This window comes from Lycium ferocissimum, chromosome 9 (assembly GCF_029784015.1).
Source record: "Lycium ferocissimum isolate CSIRO_LF1 chromosome 9, AGI_CSIRO_Lferr_CH_V1, whole genome shotgun sequence".
NCBI classification, from domain to species: Eukaryota; Viridiplantae; Streptophyta; class Magnoliopsida; order Solanales; family Solanaceae; genus Lycium; species Lycium ferocissimum.
The window spans coordinates 3,129,071-3,146,252 of NC_081350.1; positions in this window are offsets into that span (position 1 = coordinate 3,129,071).

Below are 17,182 nucleotides of genomic sequence, written 5' to 3' on the forward strand. Positions count from 1 at the left end.
GTCAACTACCGATGCCTTAATTCCCATTTCCCATCCAACATCCTGAAATGCATCTGAATGCATTGGAAACCAAACCAAATGCACACACAAGTTCTAAACGACTATCCGGACCTCTCGAAATTGACGAAATTTCAAAAAAGATTCGTTTGCCCAAAAGTCAACCTCGGGTCAACCCTTTTTCACTTCAAGTCTATATTTTTCCCAAAGTTGCCCGAATCCAGTCTAGACACCTCGGGAAGCATGTCAACGGTCCCCTCGGATCAAAAGAAAGCTAATCAATGCTCGAGAGCGGGCGAAAGTGCCAAAAAAACTATAACGACCAAATGGGTTGTTACATATGTATTATATAACTTAAGTTTATATATTTACTAACAACTTATGAGTATTATAAAATTCAAGATTGTTTTTTTTTCTAAGTATATAACTTTCTATTTTATAACTTAAGTATATGTATATTATAAATATATTCTAAGTATATTGTAGGTATATGTGTTTAAGTTATATGTATTATAACTTAAATTTTATATTTACTAATAACTCAAGAGTATTATAAAATTCAAGATTGTATACTTATAAATATACATAGTTATAATTTTCTATTTTATAATTTAAGTAGATATATATTATAAGTATATTCTAAGTATATTGTAGGTATATTCCTAACTTAATAGAAGTATTATTAACTTGAATACTTGTAAGAATATGAACACAAGTAAATAGAAGAAAGCTCAATGAGTCATATATTCTATTCATTAATGGATAACATTTATTTGCAAGTTGTAATTTTTTTTAACTTGCAAATAATACATGAGTTACAACTAAGTAGTACAAGAATAAAATCACATTGTTTCAACCATTTGGGTAATGTCCGCCATATCATATTCATCCATTGAGATACCTTCAATGTCTTCAATTTGGTCTTCTTCACTTGTTATTAATACTTCAATCTCTTCCTTGTCGCCTTCCACCGCCGCTAGCCTTTGGATGCGCCGCTCCAATCTAATCCAATCGTGAATGCAAACCAGTACTTGCAAGGAAAATCTGGATAAGGAGTGTCTATGGTCTCCAATTTGTTGTCTTCCTTGGCTAAATTCACTTCCGAGGCCACGGTTGATATTTGAACATTAAGGATATCTCGAGCCATTCTTGCAAGTACCCGATAATTCTCCTTGTATTTCTTCCACCAAGCTAAGACGTCCACTTTGTCGCTCATTTCCACCACAGAAAATCCAAATAAAAGTGAAGTTCATCAAAGTTTGCACTACTACTAGAACGAGTAGTAGAAATGTTTCTCCAAATTCCTAAACTAGACATGCCACGTTTTTTAGTTTAAGAAGTAGAAGTAGTAGTGTTACATCTCGAAAATTTTGGATTGTTGCCTTGTGAGTAGGCTAACGTGAGCTTAAGGTGATTATGAAATCCTTACAAGATCGCTAAGTATTAGACCATGTCATTAAAGTGCGCACCATAAGATTTCGAAGTTATATGAATATGTGAAATTTAGTTTGTTGAAGGAAGTGAAATGTAAGTTGTATTCGGAAAGGTTTTCGCTATGATTGAGCTAATATTTATTTGGTAATATCTTGAGGACATAATAGGGCCTATCGTATGGTTAATGAAGTGTTATATAAGTGCCGAAGGTTCCACAAGGATTGGAAGTCAAACGAATCAACGAGAGAAAGTTTCGGATAACTGTGAGTTATACGACCACTTATACGGTTCGTATAACATTATACGGTCCATATAACATGACCCTTACAGAGAGGGATATTTTCTTGGTGGTTTTATACGGTCCACTTATATGGACCATATAAGTGGTCCGTATAAGTCCATCGGGCAGATTGTTATATTTTGTATAAATGGATGACCCTTGTTCTTTTATTTCATTTCCCACATTTCCAAAGGTCTTGAGAGCTCCAAAACCCTTTCCCCAAGCATATTCCATTCCAACCCAAGAGAAAACAAAGATCAAAGAGGGCAAGAATCAAGATATCCGCGTGTTAGAAGTCTTGCTAGGGTTAGTAGACTACAAGAAATTCTTGGGTATTGAAGCTAGGGTTTTCATATAAGTTGATAGCTACTCCAAAGCTCATTCTTATGAGATAAAAGGTTAGTTTTCATGCTTATTTCATCATATTAAGAATTCTTAGTTGTTGAAACACTTGGATGAGGAAAGGAAGTAGAAAGTGAAGTCTAAATGTAGCGTTTATAATGCTTTTGAGTAGTAAGCTAACTTAAGTTATGATTCTTAGTATGATATGGGTATAATCTTGTTATGGAAGGTAATAATGGTGATGAGGAAGCGTTGTATGAAAATGTGCTAAGGTTGGGTGTGAAGTTGTTAGTATAAGTTGAACATGAGAATGAATTTTGAAGACTTAATAGAATGTGATTACTTGATTACGATATTGTGGATGTTATTATATATGTTTGGGAGTTGTTTTATAATATAGTGGAAGTTGATGAAATAGAGGAAATGCTGCCCAATTTTCGTTAACTCATGAATTATTCTAGTTTGAATTTAAGAGTATCATGAAGGCTTAACTACGGTGTGAATCCTTCGAATGTAGATTTTTCAAGCTTCGACGGTGAACGTTAAGTAGTTAAGAAGACAGAGAGGTATGTAAGGCTAACCCTTCTTTCATTAAGGCATGATTCCTTTGCTATATACCTTCTCATGAGTTCCATAATGTCTTCCAAATGACTCCATCCCTAGAATTACTAAAGCTCATGATTCTCGGTATTTTCACGATGTTATTACCTCTTTTATATGATAGTTAATCCTCTAAGGAAAGAAATAACGAAAACGATGATGATGATACGTATGGACTATTATGTATATGTGTATAAGTATGTATGGCTATTATGTAACACCAAGCTTATATGGCCGGGTATGATATCTATCGCGCGCACCACTGCAGTTGTGTACAGATAACACTGAGCCTTGGTAAGGCCAGGTATGTATAACACCGAGCCTTGTCATGGCCGGGTATGTGAAACTCCGAACCTTCATGGTCTGGTATGGTACTAATATGTAAGTAAACATTAGAAATGGAAGGTTCCTATTAGAAAATGGGGAAAAAAACAGGATGGTTGCCACTAGAGGTACAAATGGCTCTATTATCTTATGACTCTCCTATCTTATGATATTTCTTATGCTTCAATTAGGCTATTGATTATGCTTTAAATACTCAGTACATTATTCGTACTGACGTCTTTTTGTTTGTGGACGTTACGTCATGCCCGCAGATGGACAGGAAGATAGACTTGATCCTTAGGCTGCTTATTTAGAAATTGCTTAGAGGAACTCCATTTGATCGGAGGCTACGGTACCGTTGGTATTATTCTTTTGTGTACATACATATGGGCATGGCGGAGTCCTGTCCCGTCTATATGATGTTCATTCTCTCTTTAGAGGCTCGTAGACAGTTGTGTATGGTTAGATGTCTTTTAGCCTTGTCGGCTTATATTTTGTATATTGTTTTGCTAGCCTCGTCGGCTTGTGTATATGGATATGGGCATAGTTGTTGATGATGATGATATATGTGTCATTGCCCAATGAGATTAGTATTCTTGATGCATAGAAATCATGAGTAGGCCATGTGGCTCACCTAGATGTGAATATGGATGTACGATAAGAGGTGCCCAGGTGGGTTAGCACCGGGTGCCCGTCATGGACCTCCGGTTGGGTTGTGACAAAAGTGATATCAGAGCAGTTCTGTCCTAGGGTGTATCTACGAACCGTATCCAGTAGAGTATTGTTTATGGGTGTGTTGAACGCCACACTTATAAACAGGAGGCTGCAGGCATTTTAGGAATGAATGACCTTCTTTCTTCATAAAATTATGCGATAGAGCCATAATATAAGGATTTCTCTTTCCTTAACCGTGTATTGTGTATTTCAGAAATACCTATAAAGAGAAAAGCTACGGCAACCCAAAAGGGCAAGATAGCGATGGAAAAACGGGCTGAAAGAATACCGCCACCAGTTATAGAGGGGGATGAATCCCAGAATGAGGTTTCGTCTAGATCCTCCTACTCATCACTCGCTTCATAGGAGCACGAGGGAGCCTCAGCCTCAGCTCCTCCACCAGATGCATCGGGCCAGGATCTGAAAGAGGCCATTCATTTAATCACTCAGTTGGTTGCTCAGACCCCGCGGCAAGGTACAGGTCAAGGTGATAGGGCTGTTAGTGTAAGAGCCCGTGATTTTATTTTCTTAAACCCATCGAAATTCTTCGGGTCAAAGCCGGATGAGGACCCTCAGAGCTTTATTGATGGGATGTTGAGGACACTTCGTTTAATGCATGCTTCAGACATTGAATCGGTAGAGTTAGCATCCTATAGATTACAGGATGTCACGGTTCATTGGTATACGGTTTGGATGGCTTCAAAAGGAGTTAATGCACCTCCCCCGGTATGGCAAGAATTTATTGATGCCTTCCTCCGACATTACTTGCCTCCAGAGGTTCGGAGGGCTAGAGCCGATAAGTTCTTGAATCTTCAGCAAGGAAGTATGAGTGCTTTAGAGTACAGTCTCCGCTTCAATTCTTTGGCTAGGTATGCTCCGGCCATGGTAGCGGACATGGTTTATCGAGGGCACTGATTTGTAAGTGGCTTGGGGCCACATTTGATGAATAAATGCTTGACTGCATCTCTTCAAGACAACATGGATATTTCACATATTCAAGCCCATGCCCAGAATTTAAAGGGAAGTTAACAACAGAAAAGAAGTGAGCGTGAGCATGACAGAGGGTATAGCAAGAGGGCTAGACCTTCGGGCCCGATTAGTGAGTTCAGAGGAGGGAAAAGACAGCAGTTTTCTAGGCATTCAGGCCATTCTATGACTAGTGCACCTCCACGATTTACGGGCCAGAGATTTGATAAATCTACCCACTCCGGGCTGGGTCGGAGTTTTAGGGCTTCAGGTTCTCATTTCAGAGGCGATTCAGGTCAGGCAAGGCCACCCGTGCCACGATGTTCTCAGTGCGGGATGTTACATTAGGGCCAATTTTGGCTAGGCTCAGTGGTTTGCTATACATGCAGTCAGCCAGGCCATATCATTCGTGGTGACTACCCCTCGATTGGTCGAAGGGGTAGAGTCCAGCCTTCAGGGTCGGCAGCCTGGTCTTCATCATCTATACGCCCTCTGGAGCAGGGTTCACAGGCGCCGGTCAGCCATGGTAGAGGTAGAGGAGGAGCTTCCAATTCTAGTAGTCCTTAGCACCGTATTTATGCATTGGGCGATAGGATCTTGAGTCTTCCCCTGATGTCATCACAGGTATATTATCGGTATTTTCTCATGATGTATATGCTTTGATAGATCCCGATTCCACATTTTCATATGTTACTCCATATATTGCGGGTCGATTTGGGGTCAAACCGGAGTCAATCAAACCTTTCGAGGTATCAACACCCGTTGGTGAACCGGTAATAGCTAGTCGAGTATATAGAAACTGCGTAGTTATGATTTGTGACCATCGTACTATGGCCGATTTACATAAGTTAAAAATGGTGGACTTTGATGTTATTATGGGCATGGATTGGTTGGCTTCTTGCTATGCCAATGTTGATTGTAGAACGAAGATGGTTCGCTTCCAATTTTCGGGAGAACCAGTTTTGGAATGGAAAGAAAATACAGCGTCTCCGAGAGGTAGGTTTATTTCCTATCTCAAGGCAAGGAAAATGATTGCTAAATGGTGTATTTACCATCTAGTTCGGGTTCAAGATGTAGAAGCCGAATCGCCAACTCTTCAGTCTGTCTCCGTGGTAAATAAATTTCCTGATGTATTCCCGGATGAGCTTCCAGGCCTTCCTCCTGAGCAGGAGATTGATTTTGCTATTGATGTGCTACCGGATACCAAGCCCATATCTATTCCTCCCTATAGGATGGCTCCCGCAGAGTTAAAAGAGTTGAAGGAGGAATTGAAGGACTTGCTTGAGAAAGATGCTATTAGGCCTAGTTCTTCCCCATGGGGAGTACCCGTGTTGTTTGTGAGGAAAAAAGATGGCTCTTTGCGAATGTCCATTGACTATCGGCAACTGAATAAGGTGAAAATCAAGAACAAATATCCGCTTTCAAGGATTGGTGAATTATTTGATCAATTGTAGGGTGCCAAATGGTTTTCAAAAATAGATTTGAGATCCTGGTATCATCAGGTAAGAGTTAGGGAGAAGGATATTCCTAAGACGGCTTTCAAAACAAGATACGGCCATTTTGAGTTCCGGGTAATGTCATTTGGGCTAACTAATGCACCGGCAGTATTCATGGATTTGATGAATAATGTGTTCAGGCCTTTCCTAGATTTATTTGTAATTGTGTTCATTGACTATATCTTGGTATATTCTAGGTCCGAGGCAGAGCATGCGGACCATTTGCGTACCGTCCTTAGAGTTCTTCAAACTCGAGAGTTATTTGCAAAATTTTCTAAGTGTGAATTTTGGTTGAATTCGATGACCTTTTTGGGGCATGTTATTTCAGCTGATAGTATTCGGGTAGACACCCAAAAGATTGAGGCCGTGAAGACTTGGCCGAGACCCACAACACCTACGGAGGTTTGTAGTTTTCTAGGCTTAGCAGGTTATTACAGGATGTTTGTAGAAGGATTTTCTTCTATCTCTACACCACTCACAAAGTTGACCCAGAAATTAGCCAAATTTTAATGGACGGATGCTTGTGAACGTAGTTTCCAAGAGCTAAAGAATAGATTAACTTCTGCCCCAGTTCTGACGCTTCTAGAAGGACCGGAAGGTTATGTTGTCTATTGTGATGCTTCGGGAGTTGGATTAGGATATGTATTGAGGCAGCATGGTAAGGTGATCGCTTATGCCTCAAGGTAGTTACGAAAACATGAGAAGAATTATCCAACCCATGATCTTGAGTTGGCTGCAGTGATTCATGCATTAAAGATGTGGAGACATTATTTGTATGGCATCCATGTTGATATTTATGCAGATCATAAGATCCTCCAGTATATTTTCAAGCAAAAGGAATTGAATTTGCGGCAAAGGCGATGGTTGGAGTTGTTGAAAAATTATGATGTTAACATCTTATATCATCCCGAGAAAGCAAATGTCATGGCTGATGCTCTTAGCCGTAGATCCATGGGAAGTTTATGTGATGTTCAGCCAAAGAAAAGAGAGTTAGCTCGTGAGCTCCAGCAGTTAGCTAGCCTAGGAGTCCAGCTAATGGACTCGAGCAATATGGTTGCTACTATTCAAAATTCAGCTGTCTCGTTGCTAGTAGTTGAAGTGAAAGAGTGTCAATACGAGGATCCCATGCTAGTTCATTACAGAAAAACACTCCCTCAGAAGAAAAAGTCATCCTTCGAGATTTCGGGAGATGGAGTTCTCCAATGTCAAGGCAGGTTGTGTGTTCCCGTTATTCCGTTCACCCCGGAGCAACGAAAATGTATCATGATCTTAAATCTATATATTGGTGGAATGGAATGAAGAAAGACATAGCGAAATTTGTAGCTCAATGTCCTAACTGCCAGCAAGTGAAAATTGAGCACCAAAAGCCCGGTGGATTGTTACAAGCTATAGAAATTTTGACTTGAAAATGGGAAGTAATTAATATGGACTTCATTGCAAGCTTACCTCGTTCTCGACGTAAGTATGATTATATATGGGTGATTGTGGATAGACTCACGAAGTCAGCTCATTTCTTGCCGGTCAGAACTACGTATGTAGCAGAAGATTATGCAAAGCTTTATGTTAAAGAGATAGTGCAACTTCACGGTGTTCCAGTATCTATTATCTCCGATAGAGGGACTCAATTTACAGCCAATTTCTGTAAAACTTTCCAAGAAGGTTAGGGGACTCAAGTGAGTTTTAGCACAGCATTTGACCCACAGACTGATGGGCAAGCTGAGCGCACCATTCAGACCCTTGAGGATATGCTAAAAGGGTATGTATATCGGATTTTGGAGGTAGTTGGGATGATCACTTACCGCTTGTTGAATTTTCTTATAACAACAGTTATCATTCCAGTATCCAAATGGCCCCGTATGAGGCTTTATACGGGCACAAGTGTAGATCTCCAATTAGGTGGTTCGAAGTAGGAGAGTCTAAATTGATAGGGCCAGACTTATTCCAGCAAGCTATAGAGAAAGTCAAGCTTATATAGGATCGATTATTAACAGCTCAGAGTCGTCAGAAATCTTATGTAGATAATCGTCGAAGGGACTTAGAGTTCCAAGTGAAAGATTGGGTATTCTTGAAGGTGTCGCTAATGAAAGGCATCATGAAATTTAGGAAAAAGGGCAAGTTTAGTCCTCGGTATATTGGACCTTATGAGATTGTACGCAAGGTAGGCCAAGTGGCTTATGAATTAGATCTACCTTCGGATTTGGAGTCAGTCCATCCGGTTTTTCATGTATCGATGCTTCGTAAGTGTATTGGAGATCCTTCTAGAGTTGTACCGGTAGATGATGTCCAAGTCACTGAGCAATTATCCTACGAAGAAGTTCCCATTGCCATTCTAGATAGGCAAGTACGGAGACTCAGAACCAAAGATGTAGCTTCAGTTAAACTTTTATGGAGGAATAATAATAGAGAGGAAATGACTTGGGAAGCAGAAGAAGACATGAAGTTCAGGTACCCGCATTTATTTTCACCTCTAGAGGAGACTCAGGCAGAGACGCTATTGTCCTCATGTATGTAGTGCTTTCCTTAATGCTTTCTTGGTCGTGTGTGGCCATGGTTATTGATGTTGTTGTGGTAGCCCTGTGAGGCGATGTATTTAGGGTTGCTATGGCGGGATGGTAGTGCCATATTATAGGGAAAACTCTGGTGAAATTTTTACAGAATCCCCAAGAACCTAACATTCGAGGACGAATGTTCCTAAGGGGGGAAGAATGTTACATCTCTGAAATTTCGAATTGTTGCCTTGTGAGTAGGCTAACGTGAGCTTAAGGTGATTATGAAATCCTTATCAGATTAAGGGAAGTATTAGATAGCTTAAAGTCCACACTATAAGATTTCGAAGTTATATGAATATGTGAAATTTAGTTTGTTGAAGGAAGTGAAATGTAAGTTGTATTCGGAAAGGTTTTCGCTATAATTGATCTAATATTTATTTGGTAATGTCTTGAGGGTCTTCTATAGGTCCTATTTTATGGTTAATGAAGTGTTATATAAGTGCCAAGAAGGTTCCACAAGGATTGGAAGTCAAACGAATCAACGAGAGAAAGTTTCGGATAACTGTGAGTTATACGACCCCTTATACGGTCCGTATAAGAGGGTTCCGTATAACATGACCCTTATAGAGAGGGATATTTTCTTGGTGGTGTTATACGGTCCACTTATACGGACAGTATAAGTGGTCCGTATAAGTCCATCGGGCAGATTTTTTATTTTTGTATAAATAGATGACCCTTGTTCTTTTATTCCATTTCCCACATTTCCAAAAGTCTTGAGAGCTCTAAAACCCTTCCCCAAGCATATTCCATTCCAACCCAAGAGAAAACAAAGATCAAGAGGCAAGAATCAAGATATCCATGTGTTAGAAGTCTTGCTAGGGTTAGTAGACTACAAGAAATTCTTGGGTATTGAAGCTAGGGTTTTCATATAAGTTGATAGCTGCTCCAAAGCTCATTCTTATGAGATAAAAGGTTAGTTTTCATGCTTATTTCATGATATTAATAATGCTTAGTTGTTGAATAACTTGGATGAGGAAAGGAAGTAGAAAGTGAAGTCTAAACGTAGCGTTTATGATGTTCTTGAGTAGTAAGCTAACTTAAGTTATGATTATTAGTATGATATGGGTATAATATTGTTATGGAAGGTAATAATGGTGATGAGGAAGCTTTGTATGAAAATTTGCTAAGGTTGGGTGTGAAGTTGTTAGTATAAGTTGAACACGAGAATGAATTTTGAAGACTTAATGGAATGTGATTACTTGATTACGATATTGTGGATGTTATTATGTATGTCTGGGAGTTGTTTTGTAATATGGTGGAAGTTGATGAAATAGGGGAAATGCTACCCAATTTTCGTTAATTCATGAATTATTCTAGTTTGAATTTAAGAGTATCATTAAGGCTTAACTACGGTGTGAATCCTTCAAATGTAGATTTTCCAAGCTTCGACGGTGAACGTTAAGTAGTTAAGAAGACAGAGAGGTATGTAAGGCTAACCCTTATTTCATTAAGGCATGATTCCTTTGCTATATACCTTCTCATGAGTTCCATAATGTCTTCCAAATGACTCCATCCCTAGAATTACTAAAGCTCATGATTCTGGGTGTTTTCATCATGCTATTACCTCCTTTATATGATAGTTGATCCTCTAAGGAAAGAAATAACGAAAACGATGATGATGATGATGTTGATGATACGTATGGACTATTATGTATACGTGTATAAGTATGTATGGCTATTATGTAACACCGAGCTTATATGGCCGGGTATGATATTTATCGCGCGCACACCACTACAGTTGGGTACGGATAACACTGAGCCTTGGTAGGGCCAGGTATGTATAACACCAAGCCTTGTCATGGTCGGGTATGTGAAACTCCGAACCTTCATGGTCGGGTATGGTACTAATATGTAAATAAGCATTAGAAATGGAAGGTTCCTATTAGAAAATGGGTAAAAAAAATAGGATGGTTGCCACTAGAGGTACAAATGGCTCTATTATCTCATGACTCTCCTATCTTATGATATTTCTTATGCTTCCATTATGCTATTGATTATTCTTTACATACTCAGTACATTATTCGTACTGACGTCCTTTTGTTTGTGGACGCTGCGTCATGCCTGCAGGTGGACAGGAAGATAGACTTGATCCTTAGGCTGGTTATTCAGAGATTGCTTAGAGGAGCTCCATTTGATCAAGAGCTGCAGCTGTTGGTATTATTCTTTTGTGTACATACATATGGGCATGGCGGGGTCCTATCCCGTCTATATGATGTTACATACTATCTTTAGAGGCCCGTAGACAGCTGTGCATAGTTAGATGTCTTTTAGCCTTGTCGGCTTATATTTTGTATATTTTTTTGTTAGCCTCATCGGCTTGCGTATATGGATATGGGCATAGTTGTTGATGATGATATAAATGTGTCATTTCCCAATGAGATTAGTATTCTTGATGCATAGAAATCATGAGTAGGCCATGTGGCTCACCTAGATGTGAATATGGATGTACGATAAGTGGTGCCCGCGTGGGTTAGCACTGGGTGCTCGTCATGGCCCTCCGGTTGGGTCGTGACAAGTAGGGCGTGGATCAATGGGTGTAGCATTTTCTTCCAACTTAGAATAATGTGTAAAAAAAAAAATATTAAGCTCAACATCTACCGCTTTCTCAGCCTCAAATAAAGATGGTTCCTCGATAGTAATATCTAAACAACGACAAATTTGTTTAACCAACTCAACGGTATAACAAGTTTTAAGACAAGGATTTAGAATAGAACCCAATACAAATAAAGTTGGGATGAGAAAATAATACTTCTTAAATTTTTCCCTCATACTATGAATAGCCGTTTGATAACCCAATTTTTCACTATACTCATATAAAACTCTAGTTATTTATGCTAAGTATGCTAAAATTCCGGTAACCGCGGGATAGAATTGTCTAGAAAAAGCAAGATTAGCATTGTAAAACTTTTCTAAAAGTGTAGTACATTCCACAACATCTTCCCAATCGGAATTACTTAACCACTCACTAATCTCCTCATTGTGATTGTTGTGAGTATTTTGTCTGGGAACCCTATATTCATATGCTTATTGCAACATAATGTAAGTGTAGCTCTATTACACCCCGGAAAATTTCGTGTTACCAAGAGGCGTAGACGGCTTAGTATGAGCTCAAGGGAGAGCAAAGTTATACAAGGATCAGGGATGAAGATTATATAATCTGAGTGTAAGAATATATATATATATATATATATATATATATATATATATATATATATATATATATATATATATGACATTTGGAGACCGTATGGAGTAAATCAGTTAACACGTTACTTGATGAATTGCCCTCGTAACCGTAAGTTAAGGTGGGTCCCACATATCGGGGTTTTATAAAAGACATATGAAAAGTGATATGAGTAGTACATGGGAAGTTCAGCAAATCTTAAGAAGGACCCTTAAGCCAAATATGGGCATAAGCCCTCCAAAAGGATGATTTAAGGATACATTTTTGGATGACCTAACTTGGAGGGGCCAAAACGCTGTTATAAGTTTGGAATTTGGAAACACATCAAAACTGAAAGTTGTATATAATTGAAAGAGCTTTCCAACCATAGGTTGTGGGATCTCATACGATATCGGAAGCAAGAATTATGACCATTTTAAGATAAAGACTCCAAGCTGCCAAATGGCTTCCGCGGGTCCCATTTGAGAAGGTCGGTGGAACCGACTTAGGAGGGGTATAAATACCCCCATTAACTCCATTTTTTCAGCATTCTATTCTCTATAGTCCTAGAAACTTCCCACCACAACCCCAAACATTTATAGCCCACTAAATCAAGAATTTAACAAGATTACACCAAACTAGTCCATGAAAGGTGATTGTTCTTACTTCTACTTGATGTTGTGGTAAGTTCGGTCTTGAAGAAAGTTGGTGTGGCTGAATTTATTCAAGTATAAGGTATGTTCTTCATCCTATCTCCTATGTTGAGTTGATTTGAAGGTTTAGCAAGTCTTAAAAGTAAAAATAGTTATGGAGGAAAGGTCATGAAGTGTCGTATTGTAGTTGTTGTGTTTATGGACTATTTTGAGCATGTTATGGCCATGTGTCTGGGCTGATTTACATGTATAGAGATGGTATCTAATGTTGTTGGTGTGTTAATGAGATTATGCTCCTTGATTGGGAAGAAAAGAAGTGTATATTGTTGTTATATGTTGAAAAACATCGTGTAGGATGTTTTATGGAATATATTGGTATTGATAATATTGTTGTTGATGTTGGTATTGTTGTTTTTGTTGTTGTTGTTGGTTGCTGGATTGTGACTTCGGGCTAAACATATAAACAGGGGAGATGCTGCCCGAATTTTGGCAGATTCTAAAGGAGTTTGGTTTAAGGACTTGAGATAGGAATATGACGATAATTCTAATGGTAGTATAATTTCTCTTGAGTGTAGATTTGCAAGTTCGGGAGAATAAGCGTTAATTCGTAGGAGATCGATCAGGTATGCTAAGGCTCGTCCCCTTCTTTCAAAGGCATGATTCCTATGTTATGATTCCATAAATGTTTTCATAACTTCCTTGTTTTCAAAAGCTCGAAGTTCATGACTCTTAAAGCTTCTTAAGATGTTAAATGAAAAATGTTCTATGATGATTGTGACGATGATGATGATTCTCTTTTAAAAACTCCGAAGCTATGATTTGAGAGCATTATGAGATTATTGAGTCATTCCATGAATCCCTTGATCTTACTTATTGTTGATGATCTCACCTCATGTCATTCGTTACTTCGAGGTGAGATATAGCGAAGATAATGATTCTATTTTCAGTGCTATATAAGTTCATGATTTTCGAGACCCCCATGACATCATCAATTTCATCTTACGATGGTTGATCCTTCAAGGAATGATACGGTGATAATGGTAATGCTAATGATGATGTTGATTTCATTTATGTATTTTTATGTGTATGTATGTATGTATGTATGTATGCATGCATGTATGTATGCATTGCATCCCACTGATCAGCTGGGGATAACACCGCGCCTACATGGCCGGGTAAGATAACACCGCGCCTACATAGCCGGATAAGATAACACCGCACCTACATGGCCGGTAGGGCTGGGCGTTCGGTCAGTTCGGTTCGGTTTCACAAATTCGGTTTTCGATTTGTAACAAATAGGAACCGAAACCGAACTGAAATAACTTCGGTTCGATTCGGTTTTTCGATCGATTTTTTCGGTTTAGATATGGATGACATAGTTAAGCATCAATTTAACAGAAACCAAATGACAACCATTCAATTATCTTCTCTCTGTCCAATCTTTAGCACTGGTATACAAAAGCCAGCTACAATCAATTGGATCTAGACTTTATGGTTTCAACATTCATAATAGATGGAACAAAATGGAGGATTAATAAGACATCCTAATAGTGAGAAGCAATCAACACTTTAGCTAGACAATCAACTGTTTTGGTCTCTCTGTTTCTCCTCTCAGTATAAGCTTTATACATTTTCAAGAAATTTGTCGTATTTTCTCTACTATAATAACACACAGACCATAGTCACCTATTATAGAGAGAGCAGAAAGAGACATTTTTCATCACTTACAAAGAGGGCAGAAAATCAAGCCCCCAAAATTCCACACTGCAAATCTAAGAGAAAATAACTTCAAACATCTGCGACAGCAGGTTTATGACTCTCTTCTTGCTTTCTAATGTATTTTGGAAGACTAAATAAATTGCTAAAAGTTTGGGAAGATAAAACTTTCATCTTGTTATAGACATATTAGTGCACCACTTCTCTAGTTTATTATTTATGGGCAGAAGCCGAATATATATGTATAATATATGTTTCAAGAAAAAAAGGCTTGTTAAAATTCGGTTTTTCGGTTTAACCGAATTAAATTTTGCATAAACCGAAAACCAAACCGAATTGTTGAAATCTTATAAATTTAAACCAAACCGGACCGAATAAACTGAAAAACTAAAACCGAAATTAACTTCGGTTCGGTTCGATCGGTTTTTTCGGTTTGAACCATATTATGCCCAACCCTAATGGCCGGGTAAGATAACATCGTGCCTTAATGGCCAGGCAAGATGCTATATATATTATCGTGCCTTAATGGCCGGGCAAGATGCTATATATATATAAGGCACAGCTGACAGGGGGTGACGTTGTGGCCTATGTTGTGATGTTTTTAGGGGTGACGATGTGGCATTTCTATAGATATATATGTTTTGTGGAAATAACTATAATGATTTATTTATCTTTGCACATTCATTGAAATGTCTCAGATGTCTTCCATGATTTTATTTACATATTGATTTAAAAGGGCTAAAGTTGCACGTATGGTATCCGCCTTAAGAGGCAATCAAATGTACAGGTCATCTTTATCCCCTGTTATGTTCTATATTTCTTAATATGTTGTTATTCATTCCTTATATACTCAGTACACTGTTCGTACTGACGTCCCTTCTTGTGGACGCTGTGTTTCATACACGCAGGTGTATACAGATGAGTAGAAGACATTGGCTATAGGATGTTTCCAGGCTATCAGCTGGATTAGTGAGCTCCATCTCAGTTCGGAGTGTTGCCGAGTCAGAGTATTTATGTTATGGTATCTCCTGTATGTTAGATACTTTTGCAGACAGTGTCCTATGGATAGTGCGTCGAGATATCGACAGTTGTGTAAAGAAACCATATAGGTCGATGTGTTTTTATGCTTTATTTTTAAAGATTTTATTGTGACTAAATGTTTTCTTTGAATTAACGATAAGGGAGAAGTCCCTGATTTGACGAAAGAGTTTTATTGAAAAGTTTTTTTTTTTAACCTGACGGAAGCGTCAATTCGTAGATTAAAGGTTCACAAAAAGTTGTGACTCCTGGATGGAATAGTAGTATGACACTCAGTCGAGTAGGGTCTTGGGTGTCAGTCGCGGCCCTTTGGTTTGGGTCGTGACAAGTTCCACCTAGTATCAACTTCAACTTGAATTTTCTTAGGTCTAAGACCAATGCTCACACATTGACTCTTAAAAGCTCTAATTTTAGCCCTATTGGCATTAGAAAAAAAGAAAAGCAACCGCATTTCTAACCTTGTGAATAGGATCATCAAATAACTTAAGACCATCTTTAACAATCAAGTTTAAAATGTGACAACTACATCTCACATGGAAAATATTTTCTAGTGGAGGGTTTAATTCATTTTTTATAAGGCCAACCGCCTTTGTGTTGTTAGAAGCATTATCTAAAGTAATACAAAGTATTTTTTTTTTGTAAATGTTAAAAAAGTTCATATTAGTTGTTATTCCATTCGCTAAAAATTTACCGTCATGACGACCCTTCCCTTCATCATATATAAAAGCTATAATTCTCTTTTGCATCACCCAACTATCGTCTATCCAATGACATGTAATAGGCAAAAAATCTAACTTACTAACACTAAGACCAAGATCGGCGGTTCAAATAAAATTTATACTTTTTATATAAATCAATAATATCCGCTCTAGGAGTACTTCTAGGAATACCCTCAAACATCGGATTATAACTACGTTGAATATAAGTAACAAAACCCGGCCCCGAAGGAAAGGAAAATGATAAAGCATCATAAGCTACTATTTTAGCCATCTCTACACGGTCTTTCTTCTTGTTGTAACTAAAAGTTTTTCCGGTATGTGGGTCTATTATTTTTTTAATACCCCCGGAACCCGTTCACTCTCCCCAAACATCCTTATGTTTTGCCGCTAAATGACTCGATAGTGAACCGCTTCCCCCATCTTATTGTTCCTACACCTGAACACAAATGTTTTATTAAATATATTACATGTGACTATTTCTTTCTCCCTATCTTTAGTCATATAATTCCAAACTTTAGAGGTTGGCTTACAAGCGGGTTTTGGCTGTGTTTGTGATTGTTGTGCTTGTGTATCTCCTATCGGATGTTCCGGTGATTGTGTTTCATCCTCATCAACTTGATGAAAGGTTGGGCCAAATCGGTGTTCCATTACTTCGCTATCTAAAATTGGATTATTTTCACTAATGTCGTAATAACCTATATTAGGTGTTTCACCCACAAATGTATCATCCATATTTCCCCTCCCACTAGGTGTACTACTACTTTCACCCCCTCTCTTCATAATTAAATAGCAAGAAATTAAATCGCAAGAAAATAAATTGCGGAAATTAAAGATAGAGTTGGAACGAAGGTACCAAATTGCCGGAATAAGTCGGATTGTTGCAAAATCTCCAACTCCACCAACACTTTGTTTATATAATCGCAAAATATAAAATTGAAACTTGAAGGAAACTTTATAGTGTATAATTGAGAGAAATTGTAATTTTAAACTAGCTAATTATTGCAAAATAGCTATAAATTGAGAGAAAGTGCAGAGAGAATTGGTGTAGATGAAAATAAAATGGAGAGGGATTTATTTAGAAGTGGGGGTGGGTGGGGAGGGGGGAGGGGGATTAAAGTATTAAAAATAAAAGTTTGGGGGGTTGGGGGTGGTGAGGGACCAAAATTGGCATATTTGGCTCCAAATTTTTTT